Here is a 25,461-nt window from a genome sequence, read left to right as displayed (position 1 = left end):
ATCAAAGAGTCTATAGAAGAATCTTGATCAAAAGCAGGGGTGAGGAACGCAGAATAGAATCTAAAATTGAAATGGACTCCAGGTTTTCTAGAGCCAAGGGAGCTGGATTGAAGCCCTGAAACTATTGACCTGAGATAATCTTTAACCTTAAACCAAAAACATCCCCCGAAGTCTTCTTAAAACCAAACAATAGTTTAGCTTAACTGGTAAAAAATGTCTGCCTTGAGCATTACGCCCTATTGAGAACCATCTACTTGGGATCGAAGTGACAACAGCAACTTGAAAGATTAGATAGGAACCTTAAAGGTCAGTGAGTTTATGTTAACGGAGCAGGAACAACTCAGAAAAGGAGGGTGAGAATGCTTTCACAACTGAAAGAATGTAATCAATGTCACTGAATTGTACATGTAGAAACTGTTGAATTGGTGTATGCTTTGGTGTGTATATTCTCAACAAAATAAAATTAAAAAATAAAGGAATAAAGTACTGACACATGCCACAACATAGATGAAAACATTATGCTAAGTGAACAAAAAACAAAACAGACAAAAACAAACAAACCCCACTGAGTCGATTCCAACTCATAGCCACCCTACAGTGAACAAAAGCCAGTCACAAAAGACCACATATTGTATGATCCATTTGTATGAACTATATTTTTATTTATCCAGAATAGGCAAATCTATAGAAACAAAAATTAGATTAGTGACTGCCAGGGGCTAGGGGAAGGGGAGTATATTAACGATACAGGGTTTCACTTGGGGGTGATAAAATGTCCTGAAACTAGATAGTGGTGATGGTTGCATAACCTGGTAATATACTAAAAACTGCTACACTGTACACTTTAAAAGGATGAATTGTCTGGTTATAAGTAGGCCTAAGACTGCTGAAAACTAAACCCATCTAAGACTGGCCATACAGCTTGCTGAACTAACACAGTCGAATCCACAGTCTACGGTACTTTAAGTTGAAAGTTAGGGCAATGATTGAGAAAGAGAGAATGCCTGGCAAGATGGAACTAGAATGGCAATATCCAAAAGCAGTCCCACCACTCTGAAACACTCCTTATTGTGTCTCTTCTCCCTAAGAAAGGGTCCCTTCCATTCAGGGAAAGATAATCATTTCTCTCATACCCTCCTTCTCCAAATTTTTGCTTGACTGGTAACCAGAATTCAAACTCAATGTGGTCTGGGAGTGAAATGCAGAAGCAGGGTAGGAAAAAGAAAAGTTACACCTTAAAGGAAGAGTAGAAATTTGATAATTCGTATGGTCCTGTATCTTAGGTATATTCATGAGAATGGACTAAAGGATACTCAGGCATGGAAGGTTGGGATGAGTTGTTGGTATGTGTGCATTCTTTCAGGAGGCAAGGAAGCTGCTTTAACAGTTTGCTAGGTTGGCCAATGTCCTGAATGCTGCTCTGTGCAAAATGACGTGGAGAGACCAGAAACACTTTGGCATAAGATAAAGGAAAAAGTTCGATGACTTTAGGAGACAGGAATGCTGAACTGGAACTACCCTATGCTTCCCACTCATCCAACTTCATCTTACTGTGTCTCCCATCAAGCCCTAGAAGACTCTCCATTGAGATAGGTGAGGAAGAGGTTAGTCTTTTAAGTGGACTTTCATTGGCTGTTCTCCTAGGATGGGAATGTGGTGTTAGGGGCTGCAGTTGGGAAGGTATCACTGATCTCACAGTGGCAGTGGGAAGGGATAGAGATGGCTTGGTCCAGGTGGCCACTGTTAACTTCCAGAAGCAAAGTGGATCTAGTTATCATACTAGGCGATTAGATATCACAAAATAGTGTGATGCTCAGAGATCTTTAAAAGCTGTGGTTAATTAATTTTATGGTTCCCAGGAATTAAAATGAAGGCAACCCATTCTTTTTTATGTGGCCATAAAATAAAATAAAAACACAACTCCAGGTCTCACGAAAATAGTCCCAACCTAAGAAGGTTGAGACACAAGAAAGCGAGGCCTTTTATCTAATTCCCAGAGTTGGATCACAAAAGACCACATAACCAAACCAAAACCAAACCCAGTGCCGTCGAATCGAAGACCACATAAGCTCATATAAAAGACCACATTTATATGAACTGACCAGAATAGGTATTTCCATAGATTTGGCCCAGCGTTTCCAGTTCAGAATAAAGAAGATGCTAGGTAACCTTGCGAGCGATGTAAGCACCAAGGTAAATTACAAGCCTTCTTCTTCACCTTCTCCAAAGAGAAAGTACCCAGGAGAATCGACATGCTGAAACCTTTGGTCTACTGGATACTGGATCCAAGTTAATGATAGCTACTGGGATCCTAGGAACCCTGGACATCACCATAGTCTGCCATTTGGAGTTAGGACTATATAGCTCCAGAGATGAATGAAGTTCCGGTCAAGTCTACCTATGGCAATCCCATCTTGAGGCTATTTTCCTGTTCAGATATAAACAGATGGGATTAAGCTCCTGAGTATCAGGCAGAATCCCCTTAGTGGCTTTCGAAGGCATAAAGCAAGTTCCATCATAGTAGGTGGGGGCCGAGAGGAAAACACTGGACCTTTCTTCAAAAATATCAATTTCTGAGGAAAATACAGATCACTGCCACCATAAAACACTCAGAAGGGGTATGTTTGGTGATTTCCATCACATCCCATTAAATACGTACTTCAGCCACTGCACAAGATGCCTTTGAATTACAAGTTGCTGTCCAGTCAATTCCAACTCATGGCAACCCTCCACTTTACCAAGCATGACTTCCTTCTCCAGGGACTGGTCTCTCCCGATAACATGTCCAAAGTATGTGAGACATAGTCTTGTCATCCTTGTTTCTAAGGAACATTCTGGCTGTACTTCTTCTAAGACAGATTTGTTTGTTCTTCTGGCAGTCCATGCTATATTCAATACTCTTCACCAATACCATGGTTCAAAGGTGTTGATTCTTCTGTGGTCTTCCTTATTCTACACACTAGCAACAAACAATTAGAAAATGAAAACTTAAAAAGTTCTGTTTATAGGAACACCAAAAATAATTAAATACATAGGCTAAAATCTGTAAATATGTGCAAAGTTCGAGTGCTAAGAACAACCAAATCCTGATGAAAGAATTCAAATAAGACCTAAATAAACAGATAGATATTTTGTGTACATGGATTGAAAGACTCTATATTATTAAAATGTGAATTTTACACCCATGTTTATTGCAGCACTGTTTACAATAGCAAAAAGCTGGAAGCAACCAAGATGTTCATCAACGGATGAATGGTTAAATAAACTATGGTATATTCGCACAACGGAATACTACGCATCTGTAAAGAACAGTGAGGAATGTGTGAAACATTTCATAACATGGAGGAACCTGGAAGGCATTATGCTGAGTGAAATCAGTCAGATGCAAAAGGACAAATATTGTATAAGACCACTCTTATAAGATCTTGAGAAATAGTATAAACTGAGAAGAACACATTCTTTTGTGGTTACAAGGGGGGGAGGGAGGGGGAGGGTTATTTACTGATTAGTTAGTAGACAAGAACTACCTTAGGTGAAGGGAAGGACAATACTCAATACATGGAAGGTCAGCTCGACTGGACTGGACCAAAAGCAAAGAAGTTTCCGGGATAAACTGAATGCTTTGAAGGGCAGCGGAGCAAGAGTGGGGGTTTGAGGACTACGGCTTAACGGGACTTCTAAGTCAACTGGCAAAATAAATTCTGTTATGAAAACATTCTGCATCCCACTTTGAAGTGTGGCGTCTGGGGTCTTAAACGCTAACAAGCAGCCATCTAAGATGCTTCAATTGGTCTCAACCCACCTGGATCAAAGGAGAATGAAGAACACCAAGGTCGCACGATAACTATGAGCCCAAGAGACAGAAAGGGCCACATGAACTAGAGACTTACATCATCCTGAGGCCAGAAGAACTAGATGGTGCCTGGCCACAGCCAATGACTTCCCTGACAGGGAGCACAACACAGAACCCCTGAGGGAGCAGGAGAACAGTGGGATGCAGACCCCCAAATTCTCATAAAAAGACCAGACTTAATGGTCTGACTGAGACTAGAAGAATCCCGGCGGTCATGGTCCCCAAACCTTCTGTTGGCTCAGGACAGGAACCATTCCCAAAGACAACTAATCAGATATGGAATGGACTGGACAATGGGTTGGAGAGAGATGCTGATGAAGAGTGAGCTACTTGTATCAGGGGGACACTTGAGACTGTGCTGGCATCTCTTGTCTGGAGGGGAGATGGGAGGGTAGAGAGGGTTAGAAACTGGCAAAACGGTCACAAGAGGAGAGACTGGAAGGAGGAAGCGGGCTGACTTATTAGGGGGAGAGTAAATGGGAGTATGTAGTAAGGTGCATATAAGCTTATATGTGACAGACTGACTTGAGTTGTAAACTTTCAGTTAAAGCACAATAAAAATTATTTTTTAAAAAATGTGAATTTTAACAAAGTTGACCTATAAGTTCAATGCAATTCCAATTAAAATCCTTGAAAGATTCTTGTAGAAATAGACAGCCTAAGTCTAAAATTTATATGGAGAATCTAGCTCAATTGGTGTAACATAGATTATAAAGAAAGTATTCTACATTCTACTTTGCTGAGTAGTATCTGGGGTCTTAAAAGCCTGTGAGAAGCCATCTAGGATACTCCACTGGTCTCACCCTTTCGGGATCAAGGAAGAATGAAGAAAACTTAAGATACAAAGGAAAGATTAGTCCAAAGGACTAATGGACCACATCCAGCACAGCCTCCACCAGACTGAGTCCAGTACAACTAGATGGTGGCTACCATCACTGACTTCTCTGACAGGGATCACAATAAAGGGTCCGGAACAGAGGTGGAGAAAAAGGTAGAACAAAATTCTAACTCGAAAAGAGAGACCAGACTTGCTGGCCTGACAGAGACTGGAGAAACCCTGAGAGTATGGCCCCTGGACACCCTTTCAGCTTAGTAATGAGGTCACTCCTGAGTACAGCCTTTAGCTGAGGATTGAACAGGCCCATGGAACAAAACGGGACTGGGAGTGCACACCAGCCCCGGGGTGGGGAATGGAAGGCAGGATGGAACATAAAACCTGGTAATAGGGAACCCAGGGTTGAGAGGGGAGAGCGTTGACATGTCGTGGGATTGTTAGCCAATGTCATGTGGCAATGTGTGTGCTGTTTGATGAGAAACTGGTTTGTTCTGTAAACCTTTATCTAAAGTACAATTTAAAAAGAAAAAAGAAAATTTATGGGGAGAGGCAAAGGAGCTACAAAAAAAAAAAAACAAGGGCCAAAATAATTTGATAAGGAACGAAGTTGGAGAACTCAAACTAGCTGACTTCAAGATTTACTATAAAGCCACAATAATCGATACGGTGTAGTATTGGTGAAAGGATAAATATATGGATCAATGGAATAGAATGGAGAGTCCAAAAAAAAGACCCACACATGTATGGCCAACTGATTTTTGACAAAGATACAAAAGTAATTCAACAAATGATGCTCAAATAATAGTACGTCTATATGAAGAAATATGAAAATTGATCCCTATCTTATAGTGAATTTTAAAAACTAACCCAAAATGGATAATAGACTTAAATGTAAAACCCAAAACTGTAAAACATCTAGATGAAAACATAAGAGAAAATTTTTATGAGCTTGGGTTAGGCAAAGAGTGCTTAGACATAACACTAAAAACACAATCCATAAAAGAAAAATATGATAAATTGTACTTCATCAAAATTTAAAACTCTTGCTTTTTGAAAGACCCTGTTAAGAAAATGAATACAGAAACCACAGACTTTGAGAAAATAATTGCAAAACATGCATATGATAATGAACTTACATATACAAAGAACTCTCATAACTCAATAATAAGAAAACAAACAACCCAATATAAAAATGGACAAAAGATTTGAATGGACATTTACCGAAGAAGATATACAGAGGGCAAATAAGCACCTGAAAAGATATTCACCATCACTAGTCATTAGGGAAAGGTGAATTAAAGCCACATGTGATTCCAATAAGGCAAGAACAAAACAAAAAATGAAACAAAATAAAAACAACCTAACACCCAAAACAACAAAAACCTAGCAAAGGAAGTACTGACAAGGCTGTGGAGCTGCAGCAAAGGATGTGTAGGCAAGGGGTGGACTATAGTGGACTCCTTTGGTATGGCTACTCAGTGTCTCTCTGTTTTTGTTTTTTTTTTTCTAGAAACCATTCCTTCCTCAGCTCTGTATGTTAAACAATAATGGTGGGACCCTGGCAGCCATTTTGTAGAACATAATACTGTCCCCTGACCACTTTTAATTGGCCCAGGTGTTGACACCCAATCTAAATTGGGCCAATGAGAATCACTTTAAAAATGGTGGGACCCTGGGAGCCATTTTGTATCACATGATACCTTCCGCCTCCCACCACATTTCCTTGATCCAGGGTGGATACCTCATCCAGACTGGGCTATATATAGGAAAACTTAGAACATAAACAAAAATAGAGAGAATAACCAGTTCCTGTTGAGTTGTCGTGGTGGCCCCATGTGTGTTAGAGTAGAACTGTGCTCCATAGGGTTTTCAATGGCTGCATTTACAGAAGTAGGTCGCCCTCCACCTTCTAGATTGTGCTATTGCATTTCTGTGGTGACTTTTAATGTGTTTCTCTGTCTATCCCTGTACACTGGTAGATCAAGAGGAGTAATCAGACCCAGTTTACCTGTTTAGGCAAGTGTACTTCTATTTGGGAGTGGCTGCTTCCTACAGCGCACACATGAGGTCCAGTCGTCCCTTTTTGTGGTGTGAACAGCAGTAAGTGGCCCAGGCATCATCACCAGATCCATCATTATAATGTTTCCCCATCAGGATCCTGCCCAATGGCTTTAGCAGCTATTGATCATCATTGCTGAGAACGATTATTTCTTTTGGGTTGCAAAAGACTGGTAGTATTTGTCTATCATTTCTTCTTCATTTATTAAATGCCAAACTTCTTTCTAAAATAGGAGTTGGCCAATGTTTTCTGTTAAAAGTCAGACAGTAAATAGTAAATAGGCTTGATGGGCCACATACAATCTATTGAATATTATTCTGTTTGTTTTTTACAGCCCTTTAAAATGTAAAAAAGAAAAATTCTTAGAGGTCAGTACAAAAACGAGGAAATAAACCTTAAGTGCATATTGTAAATGAAAGAAGCCAGTCTGAAAAAAAGCTATATATTGTATGATTCCAAGTACACGGTATTCTGGAAAATACCGTAGAAACAATGAAAAGATAAGTGATTGCCAGGGGTTCAGGGGGATAGGGAGGATAAATAGATGGAGCACGGGGCATTTTTAGGGCAGCGAAACTATTCTGCAAGATATTGTAATGGTGGACATACGACATTATGCATTTGTCCAAACCCACAGGGATGTACAACACAGAGAGTGAACCCCAATGTAAACTATGGACTTTAGTTAATGGTAACGTATCAATGTTGGTTCGTCAACTATAACAAATGCACCACAGGAATGCGAGATGTTAATGATAGGAGAACTTGTGTGCAGCAGGGAGACGGAATATATGAGAATTCTCCGTATATTCTGCACAATTTCTCTGCAAACCAAAGCAGAATCAAGAAATCAAATGACATAATGTATTGGGTAAATCTACTGCGAAAGACCTCTTCAAAGTTTTAAGAAGCAAAGATGTCACTTTGATGACTAAGGTGCACCTGACCCAAGCCATGGTCTTTTTAATCACCTCATATGTGTATAAAAACTGGACAATGAAGACTAGAGGAATCCCGGTGGTCATGGTCCCCAAACCTTCTGTTGCCCCAGGACAGGAACCATTCCCGAAGACAACTCATTAGACATGGAAGGGACTGGACAATGGGTTGGAAAGAGATGCTGATGAAGAGTGAGCTACTTGTATCAGGTGGACACTTGAGACTGTGTTGGTATCTCCTGTCTGGAGGGGAGATGGGAGAGTAGAGAGGGTTAGAAACTGGCAAAATTGTCATGAAAGGAGAGACTGGAAGGGCTGACTCATAGGGGGAGAGTGAGTGGGAGTATGTAGTAAGGTGTATATAAGCTTATATGTGACAGACTGACTTGATTTGTAAACTTTCACTTAAAGCTCAATAAAAATTATTAAAAATATATATGTAAAAAAACTGGACAATGAAAAAGAAGACAGAAGAAGAATTGATGCATTTGAACTGTGGTGTTGCTGAAGAATGTTAACTATACCGTGGATTGCTGGAAGAATGAACAAATCTGTCTTGGAAGAAGTACATCCAGAGTGCTCCTTAGAAGCCAGGATGGCAAGACTTTGGCTCACTTGCTTTGGACTCAACATCAGGAAAGACCAATCACTAGAAAAGGACATCACGTTTGGTAAAGTGGAGGGTCAGCATACACAAGGGAAATCCTCAATAAGATGGAGCGATACAGTAGCCACAACAATGGACTCAAACATGCCAACCATCATGAAAATAACGCAGGACCAGGCAGCGTTTTGTACCGTTATACTTAAGGTCACCATGAGTTGGAGCCGCCTTGATGGCAACTAACAGTAACAACAAAACTGCTCTAAATAATAAAGTCTATCAAAAAAACCAGACAGGCCATGAGGTAGATTTGGTCCAGGGGCTATACTTTGCCAGCCTCTGTTCCAAAAAAGGAAACCCTGGTGGTGTAGCGGTTAACTGCTACGGCTGCTAACCAAAAGGTTGGCAGTTCAAATCCACCAGGTGCTCCTTGGAAACTCTATGGTGCAGTTCTACTCTGTCCTCTGGGGTCACTATGAGCTGGAATCGACTTGATGGCAGTGGGTTTGGTTTTTGGGTCCAAAAAAAGAGAACATTCCAACTCTATTTAGTTGCCTTAAAGTACATGGTAACTCGGACAAGAGAGGCAAAACTCTTTCCTTTTAGCTCTCAGTTCCCAGAATAATGGATCAGTACCCTAGCATCCCCGAAGGTGATAGATTGGACACGTCATGTGCATCACCTTGCAGACTCTTGGTCCCCCTTTACCCAGCCATGGCTGCAGCACCCAGCTTCGCACAGGTGAAATCTGGCAGCTCCCCAACTCACCTGGCCCTGCTGCTGTTCTTCTTCCATTCCAGGGTTCCTCAGACACTGTGACATGGAACAATTGCAGAAAACTGCAAGTCACTCACACCTGGGTGATCTGCAAGTTCGGAGAAGATACTGCCCCATGGGGCAACCCTTGACCTATGGGGGACAAGAGCCAGGGGGTAGATAAATGCTTCCCTTTCTGTCCTTCAGGTTGGCACATTCTAGATGGTTCCTCAGAATGTGCCTACGGGGCACCCTTGTGTTATCTTCCCTCCCCTCACTCATTTTTCCTGTGATTGTTTCAAAATTAAACTATCTGATGTCCCACCCTGCTGCGGTGTTTCTAGCCAGCAGCAAAGTGTCTGCTTGCCCCTCTACCCTGTAGCAGCATAACAGTTCAGAGACAGCTTCCTTCAAATGTTTCCCAAGCTATGCTGTAAATGTGTCTTCCAGTAGGCTAAGCTTCTCAGGAATGCGGTTCCTTTCCTCCAGAAGGGCAGGAACTCCACAAACCATTTGTCTCTCCTTGAATAAACTAGATTCATAATAATTAAAACTATGCCGAGGCCAACAACAACAAAATTAATAAAAATAAAAAGAACCTGCGATATGCAGATGACACAACCTTGCTTGCTGAAAATGAAGAGGGCTTGAAGCACTTACTGATGATCAAAGACTACAGCCTTTGTATGGATTACACCTGAACCCTAAAAAAAAAAAAAAAAAAAATTTAACAAAAATCCTCATAAGTGGACCAATAAGAAACATCATGAAAAACAGAGAAAAGATTGACACTGTCAATGATTTCATTTTACTTGGACCTACAATCAATGCCCATGGAAGCAGCAGTCAAAATCAAATGAAGTATTGTACTAGACAAATCTTCCCAGCCCATGTTCTAAAAAGAAGAGAACTTTCCCTCACCCCCTAAAGTATGGGTAAAGAGGTTAAAAAAAAAAAAAAAAAAAAAAAACCCTTGCTATCAGGTCGATTCCGACTCATGCTGACCCTATAGGACAGAGTAGAACTGCCCCATAGAGTTTCCAAAGAGTGCCTGGTGGATTCCAACTGCCAATCTTTCAGTTAGCAGCCATAGCTCTTAACCACTATGCTACCAGCGTTTCCAAAGAGGTAAAAGATGTCTTTAAAGCGTTAAAATTCACAGATGTCACATTGAGGTGCACCTGACCCAAGCCATGGTCTTTTCAATTGCCTCATATGCATGTGAAAGCTGGACAACAAAAAAGGAAGACCAAAGAAGAATTGTTGCATTTGAATTGTGGTGTTGGTGAAGTATATTGAATATTGAACAAACAAATTCGTCTTGGGATAAATACAGCCAGAATGCTCTTAGCAGTGAGGATGGCAAGACTTTGCCTCTCTTATTTGGACATGTCATCAGGAGGGACCAATCCCCAGAGAAGGACATTGTTATGGATTGAAACGCGTTCCCAAGAATATGCGTTGTAAATCCTAACTTCTATGCCTGTTGATATAATCCCATTTAGGAATGAGTTGTCTTTGTTATGTTAAGGAAGCAGAAGGGGTGTAGGGTGTGTCTTGAGTCAATCTCTTTGGAGATATAAAAGATTAAACAAGCAAGAGAAGCAGTGATGGGGTAAGATAGATGCAGAGATACACGAAGATCTCCAAGGAACCAGGGAACAAACAGAAGAGCAAGGACAATCCTCCAGTGCCAACAGAGAGAGAAAGCCTTCCCCTAGAGCCAGCACCCTGAATTTGGACTTCTAGCCTCTTAAACTGTGAGAAAATAAATTTCTGTTTGTTAACGCCACCCATGGTATTTCTGTTGTAGCTGTACTTAGATAACTAAGGAATAATTTGGTATTGGAAGAGTGAGGTGCTGCTTTAACAGATACCTAAATTGTGGAAGCGGTTTTGGAATTGGGTAATGGGTAGAGGCTAGAAGAGTTTTAAGGTGCGTAATAGTAAAAGCCTAGATTGCCTTGAAGAGACTATCGGTAGAATTATGGACGTCAAAGGCAATTCTGGTGAGGGCTCAGAAGGAAGTGAGGAGAGCTATAGGGAAAGTCTCCATCATCTTAGAGAATATACATGGCACCGACAACAAACGTTGTTAGAGATGTGGATGTTAAATGTGCTTCTGGTGAGGCTTTAAAAGAAAATGATGAGCATGTGACTGGACAATGGAGGAAGGGTGACGCTTTTTATGCAGTGGCAAAGGACTTGTCTAAATAATGTAGATGGTGGATGGAAGGTAAAACTTGTAAGTGAGGAACTTGGGTATCTGGCTGAGAAAATTTCTAAGCAAGATCTTAATGGGGGTGTATGGTTTCTCTTTGCTGCTTATAGTAAAGTGTGAAAGAAAAGAGATGGATTTAAAAATGAACTGTGCAAAATGAAAACAAAACTTAAAGATTTGGAAAATTCTGTTGTACAAACTAAGGATACTTGTTCTAGAATTTCCACCAAGGGCATGACTACACAATCTTTTGTTAAAGAGATTAAGCCTGTGACTGATAGATCTAACCAACTATCACAGCAGAAAACTGAGGGAGACAGAGAAAGAAAGGAAAGAATGTTGTCTGCTTCTTGAAATTCTACAAGCAGTGTCTTAAGTCATCTAGTGCTGCTATAAGAAATACCACAAGTGGATGGCTTTAACAAAGAGGAATTTATTCTCTTATAGTCTAGTAGGCTACAAGTCCAAATTCAGGGTGTCAGCTCCAAGGGAAGGCTTTCTCTTTCTGTCAAGTCTGGAGGAAAGTTTGTGTCACCAATCATCTCTTGGTCTAGGAACTTCTCTGCACAGGAACCTTGGGTCCAAAGGACATGTTCTGCTCCCGGCACTGCTTTCTTGGTGGTATGAGGCCCCCTGTCTCTCTGCTCACTTCTCTCTTCTATGTCTCAAAAGAAATTGGCTCAAGACACTAATCATATAGATCTCATCAATATAACTGCTGCTAATCCATCTCATTAACATCATATTGATAGAATTTACAACACACAAGGAAGTCACATCAGATAACAAAATGGCAGGCAATCACACAATACTGGGAATCATGACCTAGTCAAGTTGATAGATATTTTGGGGGGCACACGATTCAATCCATGACAGGCAGGAAACAGGCCAAAGGTGCTACATGTGTTGTCCTTCAAGAAAAGAAAAGAATCATCGTGGAGCAGCTTGGAGATCAGCAGAACTGTTGAAAGGAGCATGGGAAGCAGAGCTGCCTTGGTCTCAAAGGGTGGGGCTTCAACCTCTGGAGTGTCAAAGGGTAGAGTCATGGCCTCCTATGTTTCAAAGAGTCAAATCTTCACCAGCTCGGTTCCAGAGTGTGGGGTTGCCTTTCAGTGTGGCCAAGAGGATGGGGCCACTGCCCAAAGCTGAGGGGATGGGGCTGCCATGGCTAAGGTGCAGAAGAATGGGGCCTGCTAGGGCTGAAGGAGTGGGGTTTCCACTCAGATGGACCAGGAGAATGGGGCCATCGAAAGCCAAGGAGAATATTTGCCATCCTAGTGGGCCTGGAAAGTGGAACTAGAGTCCAGGGCTAAAAGGCCTCCACCTAGAATCCAGACTGCATGGCCAACACCCAGAAGGCAGGGCCATTGCCTAGGTGGTCTTAGAGAACAGAGCGTTATTTTTAAGCCTTTAGAGCTAATGTAAATTGTTCCGCTGAATTTTGGACTTGCTGGGTGCCTGTTTTCCCTTGTTCCCCTCCAATTTCTCCCGTTTGTAATGGAAATGTCTACCTTGCGCCAGTTCTACAATTGTACACTGGAAATAGATAACTTGTAAAAAAAAAAAAATAGTCTAGATTTAATAGGTTCACAGGTGAAGAAGAATTTTGCCCCAGGATAGATTATGCTCTCCTTTGTCTTTGGTCTGCTTTGACTATGCATGGAATGGGGTTTGGGAGGAGTCATAGAGGTCCTCACCAAGGGTTTCAACATTCTTTGCTAATTTCACCTTTTCCAAATCTTCACATTGTAGGAATACATGGTCCAACTTTGAGCCAAGGAAAGCTGTGGTCATCTGAAGGCTTGACTGGGGCTGGAGAATCCACTTCCAAGATGGCAGCTCATTCACATTGCTATTGGTAAGAGGCCTCAGTTCCTCTCCACGTGGGCCTCTCCATGGACTGCTTGAGGGTCCTTGTGACATGTCAGCTGTGGTGTAATGAATTGCTTAATATGGTCCTTCTAGCCATGATCTCTGTGACACACAATGATTGAGTGGGCCTATGCAAATAAGGTATACAGAACCTGTGATGGTTGGGGTTATGCATCAATTTGGCTAGGCCATGATTTCTAATATTGTATGGTTTTCCTCCATTTTTTGTTGTAGATCCTGACCTCTACATGTTGATGAGGCAGGATTGGTGTAGGGTGCGTCTTGCATCACAGCCTTGCAGGAGGGCACAACTTAAGTCTCACCCTGACTCAAGTTATGCCCTTTCCTGGCATGTGGATATGTGTGGATGATCTGGTGAGGCTCTCTCTCTGTCTCTCTGAATCTGGATCCTGTGTCTGGTTGGTGATCAATTGACCTTCAGTTCCTGGGACTTGAACCAGAGCCCTGCTGTCTGACCTGCTGATTCTAGGATTCACTGGCTTCCTCAGCCTTGTGAGCCAGCAGTAGTGTGAACTGCTGGTTTGGGTTCGTCTGCCCTGGTAGCCATATGAGTCAGGTGAAGCCTATGCCTGACCTACGAATTTGGGACTTGCTAGCATCCACAACCACCTAAGCCATTTCCTTTATACAGTTCATGAGTTTTGTGAGATGTTGCAGCAAATTAGAGAACCCAAAGACAGGAGGGAGAATCCTGAGGAGAGAGGGAGTAGTTGATGTTAGAGATGATGAAGTGGGACAGCAGTTTGGAAAAGTTGGACATTTGAGACATTTTTAACCTCCACCTCATAAGAATCAGCTTTGTGTTGGTTCTTATAAAAGAAATTATTCATTTAGCTGGTGTTAGAATGTTTCAGTGCAGCAGCCCAGACTCACTGGAATATGTGGTTTTGAAAAAAGGGGGATAAACGGAAGAATGAGAAACCTTTGATTTCTGGATGGGAAAAAAAAAAAAAAAAAAACCCATGGATTAGAAGCAGCTGTTACGTTGCAGTTTATCCAAGGAAAAAGCTATTCATGGGATTTAGGAGGGGTGGATCCAGCTCCTGAGGAATTGGCTAGTTAGATTCACGTGGAAATATATAGTGATAAGCAAAGAGCCAGACATACGATTCTTTAGTTTCTGTTATCAGTGATAGCTGCAACAGCAGGGAAAAGAATGTAGGGGCTATTTTAGCATTGAACTAAGCCTAGATCTGGTCCAGTTAGAGCTATAGCCTCTAGTCTCAGGGCTGACCCAGAAAGGAAAAATCTTGTCAGAACAATGGTAAGTTCCTCGAGAATCACTGGTCTCCAAGAAGGTAGTCTGGGAGGCAAACAGGCAAAACCAAGAAACCATAGAAATCAGGGAGTATAGTGTAAAGGAGTTGCTTCAATTTGTAGATCAGTATCATCAGCTTCCCGAGGAACCATTACTAAAATGAATTGTGAGAGTGACTAATTTAGGGAGAGTGTCTTTAGTTCTGGTTGCTGCAGAATAGAAGAGTATGTTTGGGTTGATGCAGGACCCACAATTCACTATGGAACAGTCATGAATGATGATACAAGATCCAGTTACACAGCAGGTTAACCCGGAGGGGACAGCCAGCCTGGTGGACCAGACAAAATTTGCAGTTTTGTTTAGCCTGAGAAGGGACACTGCTCCTCTCTCCCTCTAAATACCCAATGGAACACTCCAGAGGAAGAAACTGACATGCTGCTAATGCTAGCCATGCTGGAATGGCTTTATGGTGATCAGGATTTTCATCCAATGAGTATGCGCCTTACACAGGTCATGTCAGATACAGCAATCAAGGGAGCTCCTTCTACATGGGCACCCCACGTAACCTTTTTACTGTGAAACAAAGTCTTGTCGGACCTGTTGGTACAGCTTCCCCTCATGGGTCTTACAGATGCCAGAAACATAAGAGTGATTCATAGGAGAATGGGAAGAGGCAATGGGGAAAGAACTTACCCCAGCAGGATGGAGATTTTTAGATGGTTATTAAGAAATGGGATGAATATAGCAGACATTGATGGAGTTGAGACAAACGTTCTAATGCAGCACTACAGGAGGTCTGGCGGACCAACAGAAACTTCTGCTGGTCCCCAGGGTTAAAGAGGCCTAAACAAGTCTGTTCTATTCACCTGAGAAGGGAGGAATTTAATGATGGGAAGTCCCACCTGGGACTATTTGAAGCAGGGTCTCAGTTAGCTGATCAAAACAAGGATTGACAAGGGGGCCAGGGTGTCCTGTTCCAGCCCCCAGCAGGGGACCCAAGGCCATATGTACATGCATGGATGAAACAGCCCGGGAGTGGGGAAAAGATCTTCTTGGGGCTCCTGGATACAGGAGCTCAATGTACTGTAATCCCAAAACCTATCAATAAAATCTTGAAGTCGCCTAAATTTAGACTGGCGGGGGGTGTGGGGATGCAATGGTTGCTGGGACTACGGTGAAAGTTTGGATGATAATTAGAAGATTTAAATAGATCTTGTATGAAGTAGTTGCGTCTCCCTTACCTGAATGTATTATTGGTATTGATATTATGTCTAATTGAGGAACACTCACTCTACCTGCTATTGTAAAACTGAAGGCATGTACGTCTGCCCTTAGGGCACTATTGATTGGATATGCTAAATGGGAACCATTAGAATTCTCCAAAGTCACTCAGGTTGTTAATTTGAAGCAGTAAATTATACCTGGTGGACAAAAGATTACTGCTTTAAATAAAGACATGTTAAATGCTGGAGTATTGGTGCCAACAAATTCTCTGTATAACATCCCTGTGTGGCCCATGCAAAAGGCAGATGGCTGGCTCATGGAGGCCAACAGTAGACTGTTATGTTGTTGTAAGGTGTAGTCGAGTCGGTTCTGACTCCTAGCGATCATATGTACAACCGAACGAAACACTGCCCACTCCTGAGCCATCCTCACAATCGTTGTTATGCTGGAGCCTGTTCTTGCAGCCACTGTGTCAGTTCATCTCATTGAGGGTCTTCCTCTTCTTCACTGACCCTCTACTTTAGCAAACATGATATCCTCCAAGGACTAGTCCCTCCTGATAACATGTCCAAAGTACGTGAGATGAAGTCTTGCCATTCTCACTTCTAAGGAGCAATCTGGTTGTACTTCTCCCAAGACAGATTTGTTCGTTCTTCTGGTAGTCCATGGTATATTCAATATTCTTTGCTAACACCATAATTCAAAGGAGTCAATTCTTCAGTCTTCCTTTTTCATTATCCAGCTTTCACACACATATGAGGCAATGGAAAATACCATAGCTTGGGCCAGGCGCACCTTAGTCCTTAAAGTGACATCCTTGCTTTTGAGCACTGTGAAGAGATCTTTTTGCAGCAGATTTGCCCCAGGCAATGGGTCGTTTGATTTCTCGACTGCTGCTTCCAAGGGTGTTGATTGTGGATCCAAGTAAAATGAAATCCTTGACAACTTCAATCTTTTATCCATGATGTTGCTTTTTGGCCCAGTTGTGAGGATTTTTGTTTTCTTTATGTTGAAGTGCAATCCACACTGAAAGCGGTAGGTAGTCTTCAATCTTCATCACTAAGTGCTTCAAGTCCTCTTTGCTTTCAGCAAGCAAGGTTGTGTTACCTGCATATTGCAGGTTGTTAATGAGTCTTCCTGCAATGCTGATGCCATGTAGTTCTTCATCTAGTCCAGCTTCTTGGATTATGTGCTCAGCAAACAGATTGAATAAAGTATGATGAAAGGATACAACCCTGATACACACCATTCCTGATTTTAAGCCATGCAGCATCCCTTTGCTCTGTTTGAACAACTGCCTCTTGGTCTATGTATAGGTTTTTCGTGAACACAATTAAGTGTTCTGGAATTCACATTCTTTGCAGTGTTATCTATAATTTGGTATGATCCACGCAACTGAATGCCTTTGTATAATCAATAAAACACAGGTGAACATGTTTCTGGTATTCTCTGCTTTCAGCCAAGATCCATCTAACAACAGCGAAGATATCCCTCATTCCATGTCCTCTTCTGAATCTAGCTTGAATTTCTGGCAGTTCCTTGTCAATGTACTGTTGCAACCACTTTTGAATGATCTTCAGCAAAATTTTGCTTGTGTGCGATATTAATGATACTGTTCAATAATTTCCACATTCGGTTGAATCACCTTTCTTGGGAATAGGCATAAATATGGATCTCTTTCAGTCGGTTGGCCAGGTAGCTGTCTTCCAAATTTCTTGGCATAGATGAGTGAGTACTTCCAGTGCTGCATCCGTTTGGCGAAACATTTTAATTGGTATTCCATCAATTCCGGGAGCCTTGTTTTTCACCAATGCCTTCAGTGCAACTTGGGCTTCTTCCTTCAGTACCATCTGTTCTTGATCATAGGCTGCCTCCTGAAATGGTTAAATGTCAGCCAATCCTTTTTGGTACAGTGACTCTGTGTATTTCTTCCTTCTTCTTTTGATGCTTCATGCTTTGTTTAATATTTTCCCCATAGAATCCTTCAATATTGCAATTTGAGGCTTGAATCTTTTCTTCAGTTCTTTCAGCATGAGAAATGCATCTTCTTCCCTTTTGGTTTTCTATCCAGGTCTTTGTACAGTTCATGATATTACTTTACTTTGTCTTCTTGAGCCACCCTTTGAAATCTTCTGTTCAGCTCTTTTACTTCATCATTTTTTCCTTTTGCTTTAGCTACTCAAAGTTCAAGAGCAAGTTTCAGGGTCTCTTCTGACATCCATTTTGATCTTTTCTTTCTTTTTAATGCCCTGGTGGTGCAGTAGTTGAGAGCTACACCTGCTAACCAAAAGATTGGCAGTTTGAATCCACCAGTAGCTCCTCGGAAACCCTAAGGGGCAGTTCTACTATGTCCTATAGGGTCACTGTGAGTTGGAATCGACTCGATGGGAATAGGTTTTTTTTTTTTTGGTTGGGGGCGGCTTGCTTTCTTCATATACGAAGTCCTTGATGTCATTCAACAACTCTTCTGGTCTTTGGTCATTAGTGTTCAATGTGTCAAATCTATTCTTGAGATGGTTTCTTAATTCAGGTGGAATGTATTCAAAGTCATACTTCGGCCCTTGTAGGCTTTTTGTAATTTTCCTCACCTTCAACTTGAACTTGCATATGAGCAATTATTAGTTTGTTCCACTGTTGGCCCCTGAGCTTGTTCTGACTGATGATATTGAGCTTTTCTATTGTCTCTTTCCACAGATGTAATCAATTTAATTTCTGTGTATTCTGTCTGGTGAGGTCCACATGTATAGTTGCCTTTTATGTTGTTGAAAAAAGATATTTGCAATGAAGAAGTTGTTGGTCTTGCAAAATGCTATCATGCAATCTCCAGCATTGTTTCTATCACCAAGGCCATATTTTCCAACTACCTATCCTTTTTTGTTTCCAACTTTCGCATTTCAATCACCAGTAATTATCAATGCATCTTGATTGCATATTTGATCAGTTTCAGACTGCAAACGTTGGTAAAAATCTTCAATTTCTTCATCTTTGGCCTTAGTGGTTGATGTGTAAATTCGAATAATAGTCATATTAACTGTTCTTCCTTATAGGCATATGGATATTATATCACTGACAGCATTATACTTCAAAATAGATCTTGAAATGTTCTTTTTGAGATGAATGCAAAGCTATTCCTCTTCAATTTGTAGATGTGGCATAGTACACCATATGATTGTCAGATTCAAAATGACAAATACCAGTCCTTCTGCTCACTAATGCCTAAGATATTGAACTTTATGCATTCTATTTCATTTTTGAAGATTTCTAATTTTCCCAGATTCATGCTTTGTACTTTCCATGTTCCTATTATTAATGGATATTTGCAGCTGTTTCTTCTCATTTTGAGTTGTGCCATGTCACCAAATTAAGGTCCCAAAAGCTTGACTCCATCCATGTTATTAAGTTTGACTCTATTTTGAGGAGGCAGCTCTTCCCCAGTCATGTCTTGAGTGCCTTTCAATCTAAGGGGCTCATCTTTTGGAACCTTATCAGACAGTGTTTCACTGCTATTCATAAGGTTTCACTGGCTAATTTTTCAGGAGTAGACAGCCAGGTCCTTCTTCCTAGTCTGTCTTAGTCTGGAAGCTCAGCTGAAACCTGCCCACCATGGGTGACCCTGCTGATACCAGTGGCTTAGCTTCCAACATCACAGCAACACACAAGCCACCACAGTATGACAAACTGACAGACACGTGGGGGACGGTAGACTATTAAGGCCTAAATAAAGTAGTGCCACCTGTGTTTTCGGCTGTTCCAGACATGGTATCAGTGGTACAGAAAACACAGCACACTAAAGGGGACTGGTACTCAGTGACTGATCTTGCAAATGCTTTTTTCTCACCACAAATCTCAGAAAAGAGCCAGCCACAGTTTGCCTTCACGTGGGAAGGATCTCAGCTTACTTTTACTATATTGCCATAGGGTTCCCTGAATTACCTGAATTCACCAGCTTACTATCATAGTTTGGTTAGAAGAGACTTGGGCTTAGTGTGGATCTCAGTATAATGATACGTTATATTGATGATATTGTGTTAATATCAAACACGGAAGAATAGGCTAGGGCAGATTTGAATACAGTGGCGGCCCACATGACCAACAGGCTGGTTAATAAATCCAGCAAAAATCCAGGGCCCTGCCCAAACAGTGAAATTCTTGGGAATAACTTGGGCAGGAGCCACCCGTGTCTTTACACAGGTAACTAAGAATAAGTTGTGGTCGCTACCTACCCCCAAGACTAAGCAGGAGGCCCAAGGTTTGGTTGGTTTATCTGAGTTTTGGAGAATGCATATTTCAGATCTGGGAATATTGTTGGCCTCCATCCATAAAATCACTCGGAAGAAAACTGCATCGAAATGGGGGCCAGAGCAATAGCAGGTTATGTCTGAATTACAAAAAGTGGTTTCACTCTCCCTGCCTTAAGCCTTTATGATCCATATTCAGACATGATTTTGGAGGTGTCTGCCACATGTGCTTATGCAAACTGGAGCTTACAGCAAAAACCTGGGAATGCTGCCTTATGGCAACCACTGGGATTCTGGACTAGAAAGTTTCCAGATGCTGCAGCATGATACACGCCATTTGAAAGGCAATTACTCTGCTGAAATTGGGCCTTGATTGAGACTGCCTCAATGACAGAGGGACATAAAATCATCATGAGACCTGAAATACACATAATGTCATGAGCGATGTCAAAAAAAAAAAAAAAAAAAACACTCTCTAAGGAAGGCAGTGCCCAAAATAGTTCCATAATAAAATGGAAATGGTTCAGATAAGAACAAGCTACTTGGGGCATGCAGGGAGGTGCCCACCAATTCCACTAGCAGGTAGCCTCTTTTCCCACAGGTCCTATGCTGGAACCACCTGAGAAGCTGCTGGGGCACATTGCTACATGGACAGTGCCCTATGAACAGTTTTCTGCTGACTAGCAGAAGGCTGTTTGGTTCACAGATGGCAGTTCCAGGATACATGAAAAACATGTGATGTGGAAAGCTATTACAGATGGAAAGACTCTAATTGAAGGAGGTAAGAACAGGTCAGTCCAATGGGCTGAACTGTGTGCTGTCTTCCTAGCTGTGATGGGAGAATTGCGCAATGATGAGAGCCCATATGTTTGGATTTTTACTGATTCATGGGCAGTTGTCAATGGCCTGGCTATTATATGGTTAGGCAAATGGGCAAAGAAAAATTGGACTATTAAGGGGGCACCTGTGTGGGGCATGAACCTATGGAAAACACTCTGGGAACTTAGAGGGTGCATCAGAGTAGGACACGTAAATGCCCTTCAGAAAAACTCCCTTCCCGGATCAGAAGGCGACTGGAATCAGCAAGTGGGCCTGTTGGTACACTCACTTCAGTTGGCTAATTGGGTCCATGAAATGAGCAGACATGGGGGTGCTAAAGCAATGCAGAGATGAGTTGAATCTAGACACATCTCCTTCGTACCCTCTGAGGTATAAAATGCCAACAAGGATTGCTCTGTCTGCCAGCAAGAAAGACAGAGGTTGCAGATGGCTATGGGACAGACTCTTTAGGGCGAAGACCCTGCACATAGCTGGCAAGTTGATTATATTGGACCAATGATGCTGGTGGCACCAGGTGGCTACCAATGTGTCCTCACAGGAATAGATATTTACACTAGACTGGGGTTTGCATATCCCATGATAGATACAAAAGCTAAAAACACCATTAAGGGATTGGATCAAAAGATACTGTACCAATTTGGGCCACCAAGTTATATTTCATCAGACCAAGGAACACATTTTACAGCCCACAGGGTTCAGCAATGGGCCAAGAAACATCATATTAAATGGACATACCATGTTGCATACCACCCTCAGAGTAATGGTTTGACAGAGAATTGGAATGGGCAAATGAAACATTTGTTATCTAAAAAGGGGGGAGATAAAGACATGAAGGGCTGGCTCACATGTCTTCGTGAGTGTGTGCTCACACTCAACATGAGGGGGACAAAGGGAGAATCACCATCGGACAGACTTCTATGGGGTATCTGGGGAACAGGAGGTGGGGGAAGATGCTGGTGCCACTGTACAGTTCTTTCCCACATCACCTAAAATTACTTTTTTCCTGCTGGATGCTGCAGTTCCAGGACCAGGGATGCAGCTGTGGGTGCCAGAAGCAGGGGTAATCCCTAAACGAGAGATGATAACTATATACCTCAACATGTGTGCCAGAATCCCCAAGGGCCTGATGGGATGAATTGTACCTTTCCCCCATCTGGGAAAATTGGGATTGACAGTGAATACTGCTGTATTGCCTAGTGAGCATGATAGCCCACTAGTGTTGTGCTTATGTAACCCTACCCAACATGAATAAGAGTGGACTGAGAGGGAAGCACTTGCTAAAGCTGAACCTGTTGTCCTTTCCCAAGGTAGAAAAGTTTGGGTGAAAATAAATGACAAACAGAAAGAAAGAAAAGTAATAGCTGAAGGTTAAGGAGTAAATAAATGCGTTACGCAGCTGGGGAAACCTAACTTTATGCTGATAACTCAAGAGAGACTCAGAGCATGGGAATAATCTTCTCTCAGTTAAATTTTATCAGAGGCCAGAAAGGATGAAGATGAGACGAACTATTGGAGAACCTGACCAAATCAGGTGGATACCTGCCACAGACCTGAATGGCTAGTATCCAAGTAACTTCACCCTTAGGACTCGGGACTAATTGTTAATAACTATTTTGGCCTGGTAAAATGATTGGGAGGGGAAAGTCAATCTTTCAAGTATGAAAGTTTCAATGGCTAAAAGAGCCAGGGGGTGGCCTGCAGCGTAATGAACTGCTTAATATGGCCCTTTTAGCCATGGTCTCTGTGACTTACACACAATGATTGAGTGCGACAATGCACTATTCATGCATCTGTCAGTTCGTTATACTGTTGGGGCTTGTGTGAGGTGCTGTGATGATGGAAGCTAAGCCACTGGTATTTCAAATACCAGCAGGGTCACCCATGATGGACAGGTTTCAGCTGAACTTCCAGAATAAGATAGATTAAGAAGAAAGATTCAGTGGTCTACTTCTGAAAAGAATTAGCCAGTGAAAACATGAATAGCAGCAGAATGTTGATATAGTGCTGGATAATGAGTACCTCAGGTTGGAAGGCACTCAAGACATGACTGGGGAAGAGCTGCCTCCTCCAAGTAGACTCAACCTTAACGACGGATGGAGTCAAGCTTTTGGTATCTTCATTTGCTGATGTGGCACAACTCAAAATGAGAAGAAACAGCTGCAAACATCCATTAATAATCGGAACATGGAATGTCAAAATATGAATCTAGGAAAATTGGAAATCTTCAAAAATGAAATGGAATGCATAAACATCTATATCCTAGGCATTAGTGAGCTGAAATGGACTGGTATTGGTCATTTTGAATCGGGCAATCATATGGTCTACTATGCTGGGAATGACAATTTGAAGATGCATGGTGTTGCATTCATCCTCAAAAAGAACATTTCAAGATCTATCCTAAAGTACAACACTGTCCGTGATAGGATGATATCCATATGCCTACAAGAAAGATCAGTTAATATGACTATTATTCAAATTTATTCACCAACCACTAAAGCCAAAGATGAAGAAATTGGAGATTTTTACCAACTTCTGCAGTCTGAAATTGATCATACATGCAATCAAGACACACTGATAATTACTAGTGGTTGGAATGCAAAAGTTGGAAACAAAGAAGGATTGGTAGTTGGAAAATATGGTATTGGTGATAGAAACCATGCTGGAGATCACATGACTGAATTTTGCAAGACCAAAAATTCTTCATTGCAAATACCTTTTTCACCAACATAAACGGGGACTATGCACATGGACCTTGCCAGATGGAATACAGAGGAATCAAATTGACTACATCTGTGGAAAGACACAATGGAAAAGGTCAATATCATCAGTCAGAACAAGGCCGGGGACTGCCTGCAGATCAGATCATCAACTACTCATATGCAAGTGCACATTGAAACTGAACAAAATTAGAACAAGTCTACGAGAGCCAAAGTACGATCTTGAGTATATCCCACCTGAATTTAGAGATCATCTCAAGAAGAGATTTGACGTGTTCAACACTAATGACCAAAGACCAGACGAGTTGTGGAAGGACATCATACGTGAAGAAAGCAAGAGGTCATTAAAAAGACAGTAGAGAAAGAAAAGGCCTAAATGGATGACAGAAGAGACTGAAACTTGCTCTTGAACTCCGAATAGCTAAAGCAAAAGGAAAAAATGGTGAAGTAAAAGAGATGAACAGAAGATTTCAAAGGGCGGCTAGAAAAGACAAAGTACTATGATGACATGTCCAAACACCTGGAGATAGACAACCAAAAGGGAAGAACACACTTAGCATTTCTCAAGCTGAAAGAACTGAAGAAAAATTCAAGCCTCAAGCTGCAGTACTGAAGAGTTCTACAGGGAAAATATTAAACAAAGTAGGAGGCACCAAAAGAAGATGGAAGGAATACACACAATCACTATACCAAGAAGAATTGGTCTATGTTCAAACATTTCAGGAGGTAACATATGATCAAGGATCGGTGGTACTGAATAAGTCCAAGCTGCACTGAAGGCATTGGTGAAAAACAAGGCTCCAGGAATTGACGGAATATCAATTGAGATGTTTCAACAAATGGATGCAGTGCTAGAAGTGCTCACTTGTCTATGCCAAGAAACTTGGAAGACAGCTACGTGGCCAACTGACTGGAAGAGATCCATATTTATGCCACTTCCCAAGACAGGTGATCCAACAAAATGCATAAATTGTTGAACAAAATCATTAATATCACATGCAAGCAAAATTTTGCTGAAGATCATTCAAAAGCGACTATAGCAGTATATCAATAGGGAACTGCCAGAAATTCAAGCCAGATTTAGAAGAGGATGGGCAACTAGGGATATCATTGATGTTAGATGGATCTTGGCTGAAAGCAGAGAATACCAGAAAGATGTTTACCTGTGTTTTATTGACTATGCAAAGGCATTCAACTGTGTGGATCATAACAAATTATGGATAACATTGTGGAGAATGGGAATTGTGCTTAATTGTGCTTGTGAGGAATCTATATATGGATGAAGAGGCAGTCTTTTGAACAGAACAGGGGATACCGCATGGTTTAAAGTCAGGAAAGGTGTGCGTCAGGGTTGTATACTTTCACCATACCTATTTGATCTGTATGCTAAGCAAATAATCCAAGAAGCTGGACTATATGAAGAAGAATGGGAGATCAGGATTGGAGGAAGACTCGTGAACAACCTAGGTTATGTAGCTGACACAACCTTGCTTGCTGAATGTGAAGGGGACTTGAAGCACTTATTGATGAAGCTCAAGGACCACAGTCTTTAGTATGGATTACACCTCAACATAAAGAAAAAAAAAAAAAATCCTCACAACTGGACCAATAAGCAACATCATGATAAACGGAGAAAAGATTGAAGTTGTCAAGGATTTCATTTTACCTAGATCCACAATCAACACCCATGGGAGCAGCAGTCAAGAAATTAAAAGATGCATTGCATCATGCAACTCTGCTGCAAAAGACCTCTTTAAAGTGTTGAAAAGGAAAGACTCACCTTTAGGACTAAGCTGCGCCTGACCCAAGCCATGGTGTTTTCAATTGTTTCATATGCATGCAAAAGCTGGACAATGAATAAGGAAGACTGAAGAAGAATTGATGCCTTTGAATTGTGGTGTTAGGGAAGAATATTTGGACTGCCAAAAGAACGAACAAATCTCTCTTAAAAGAAGTACAACCAGAATGCTCCTTAGAAGCAAGGATGGTGAGACTGCCACATGGGTTGAGAGAAGCCTATACCTA

This window comes from Elephas maximus, chromosome 25, assembly GCF_024166365.1.
Source record: "Elephas maximus indicus isolate mEleMax1 chromosome 25, mEleMax1 primary haplotype, whole genome shotgun sequence".
Taxonomy (NCBI): Eukaryota; Metazoa; Chordata; class Mammalia; order Proboscidea; family Elephantidae; genus Elephas; species Elephas maximus.
The sequence above is the reverse complement of the archived record's forward strand: the minus strand, read 5'-3'. Positions refer to the sequence as shown.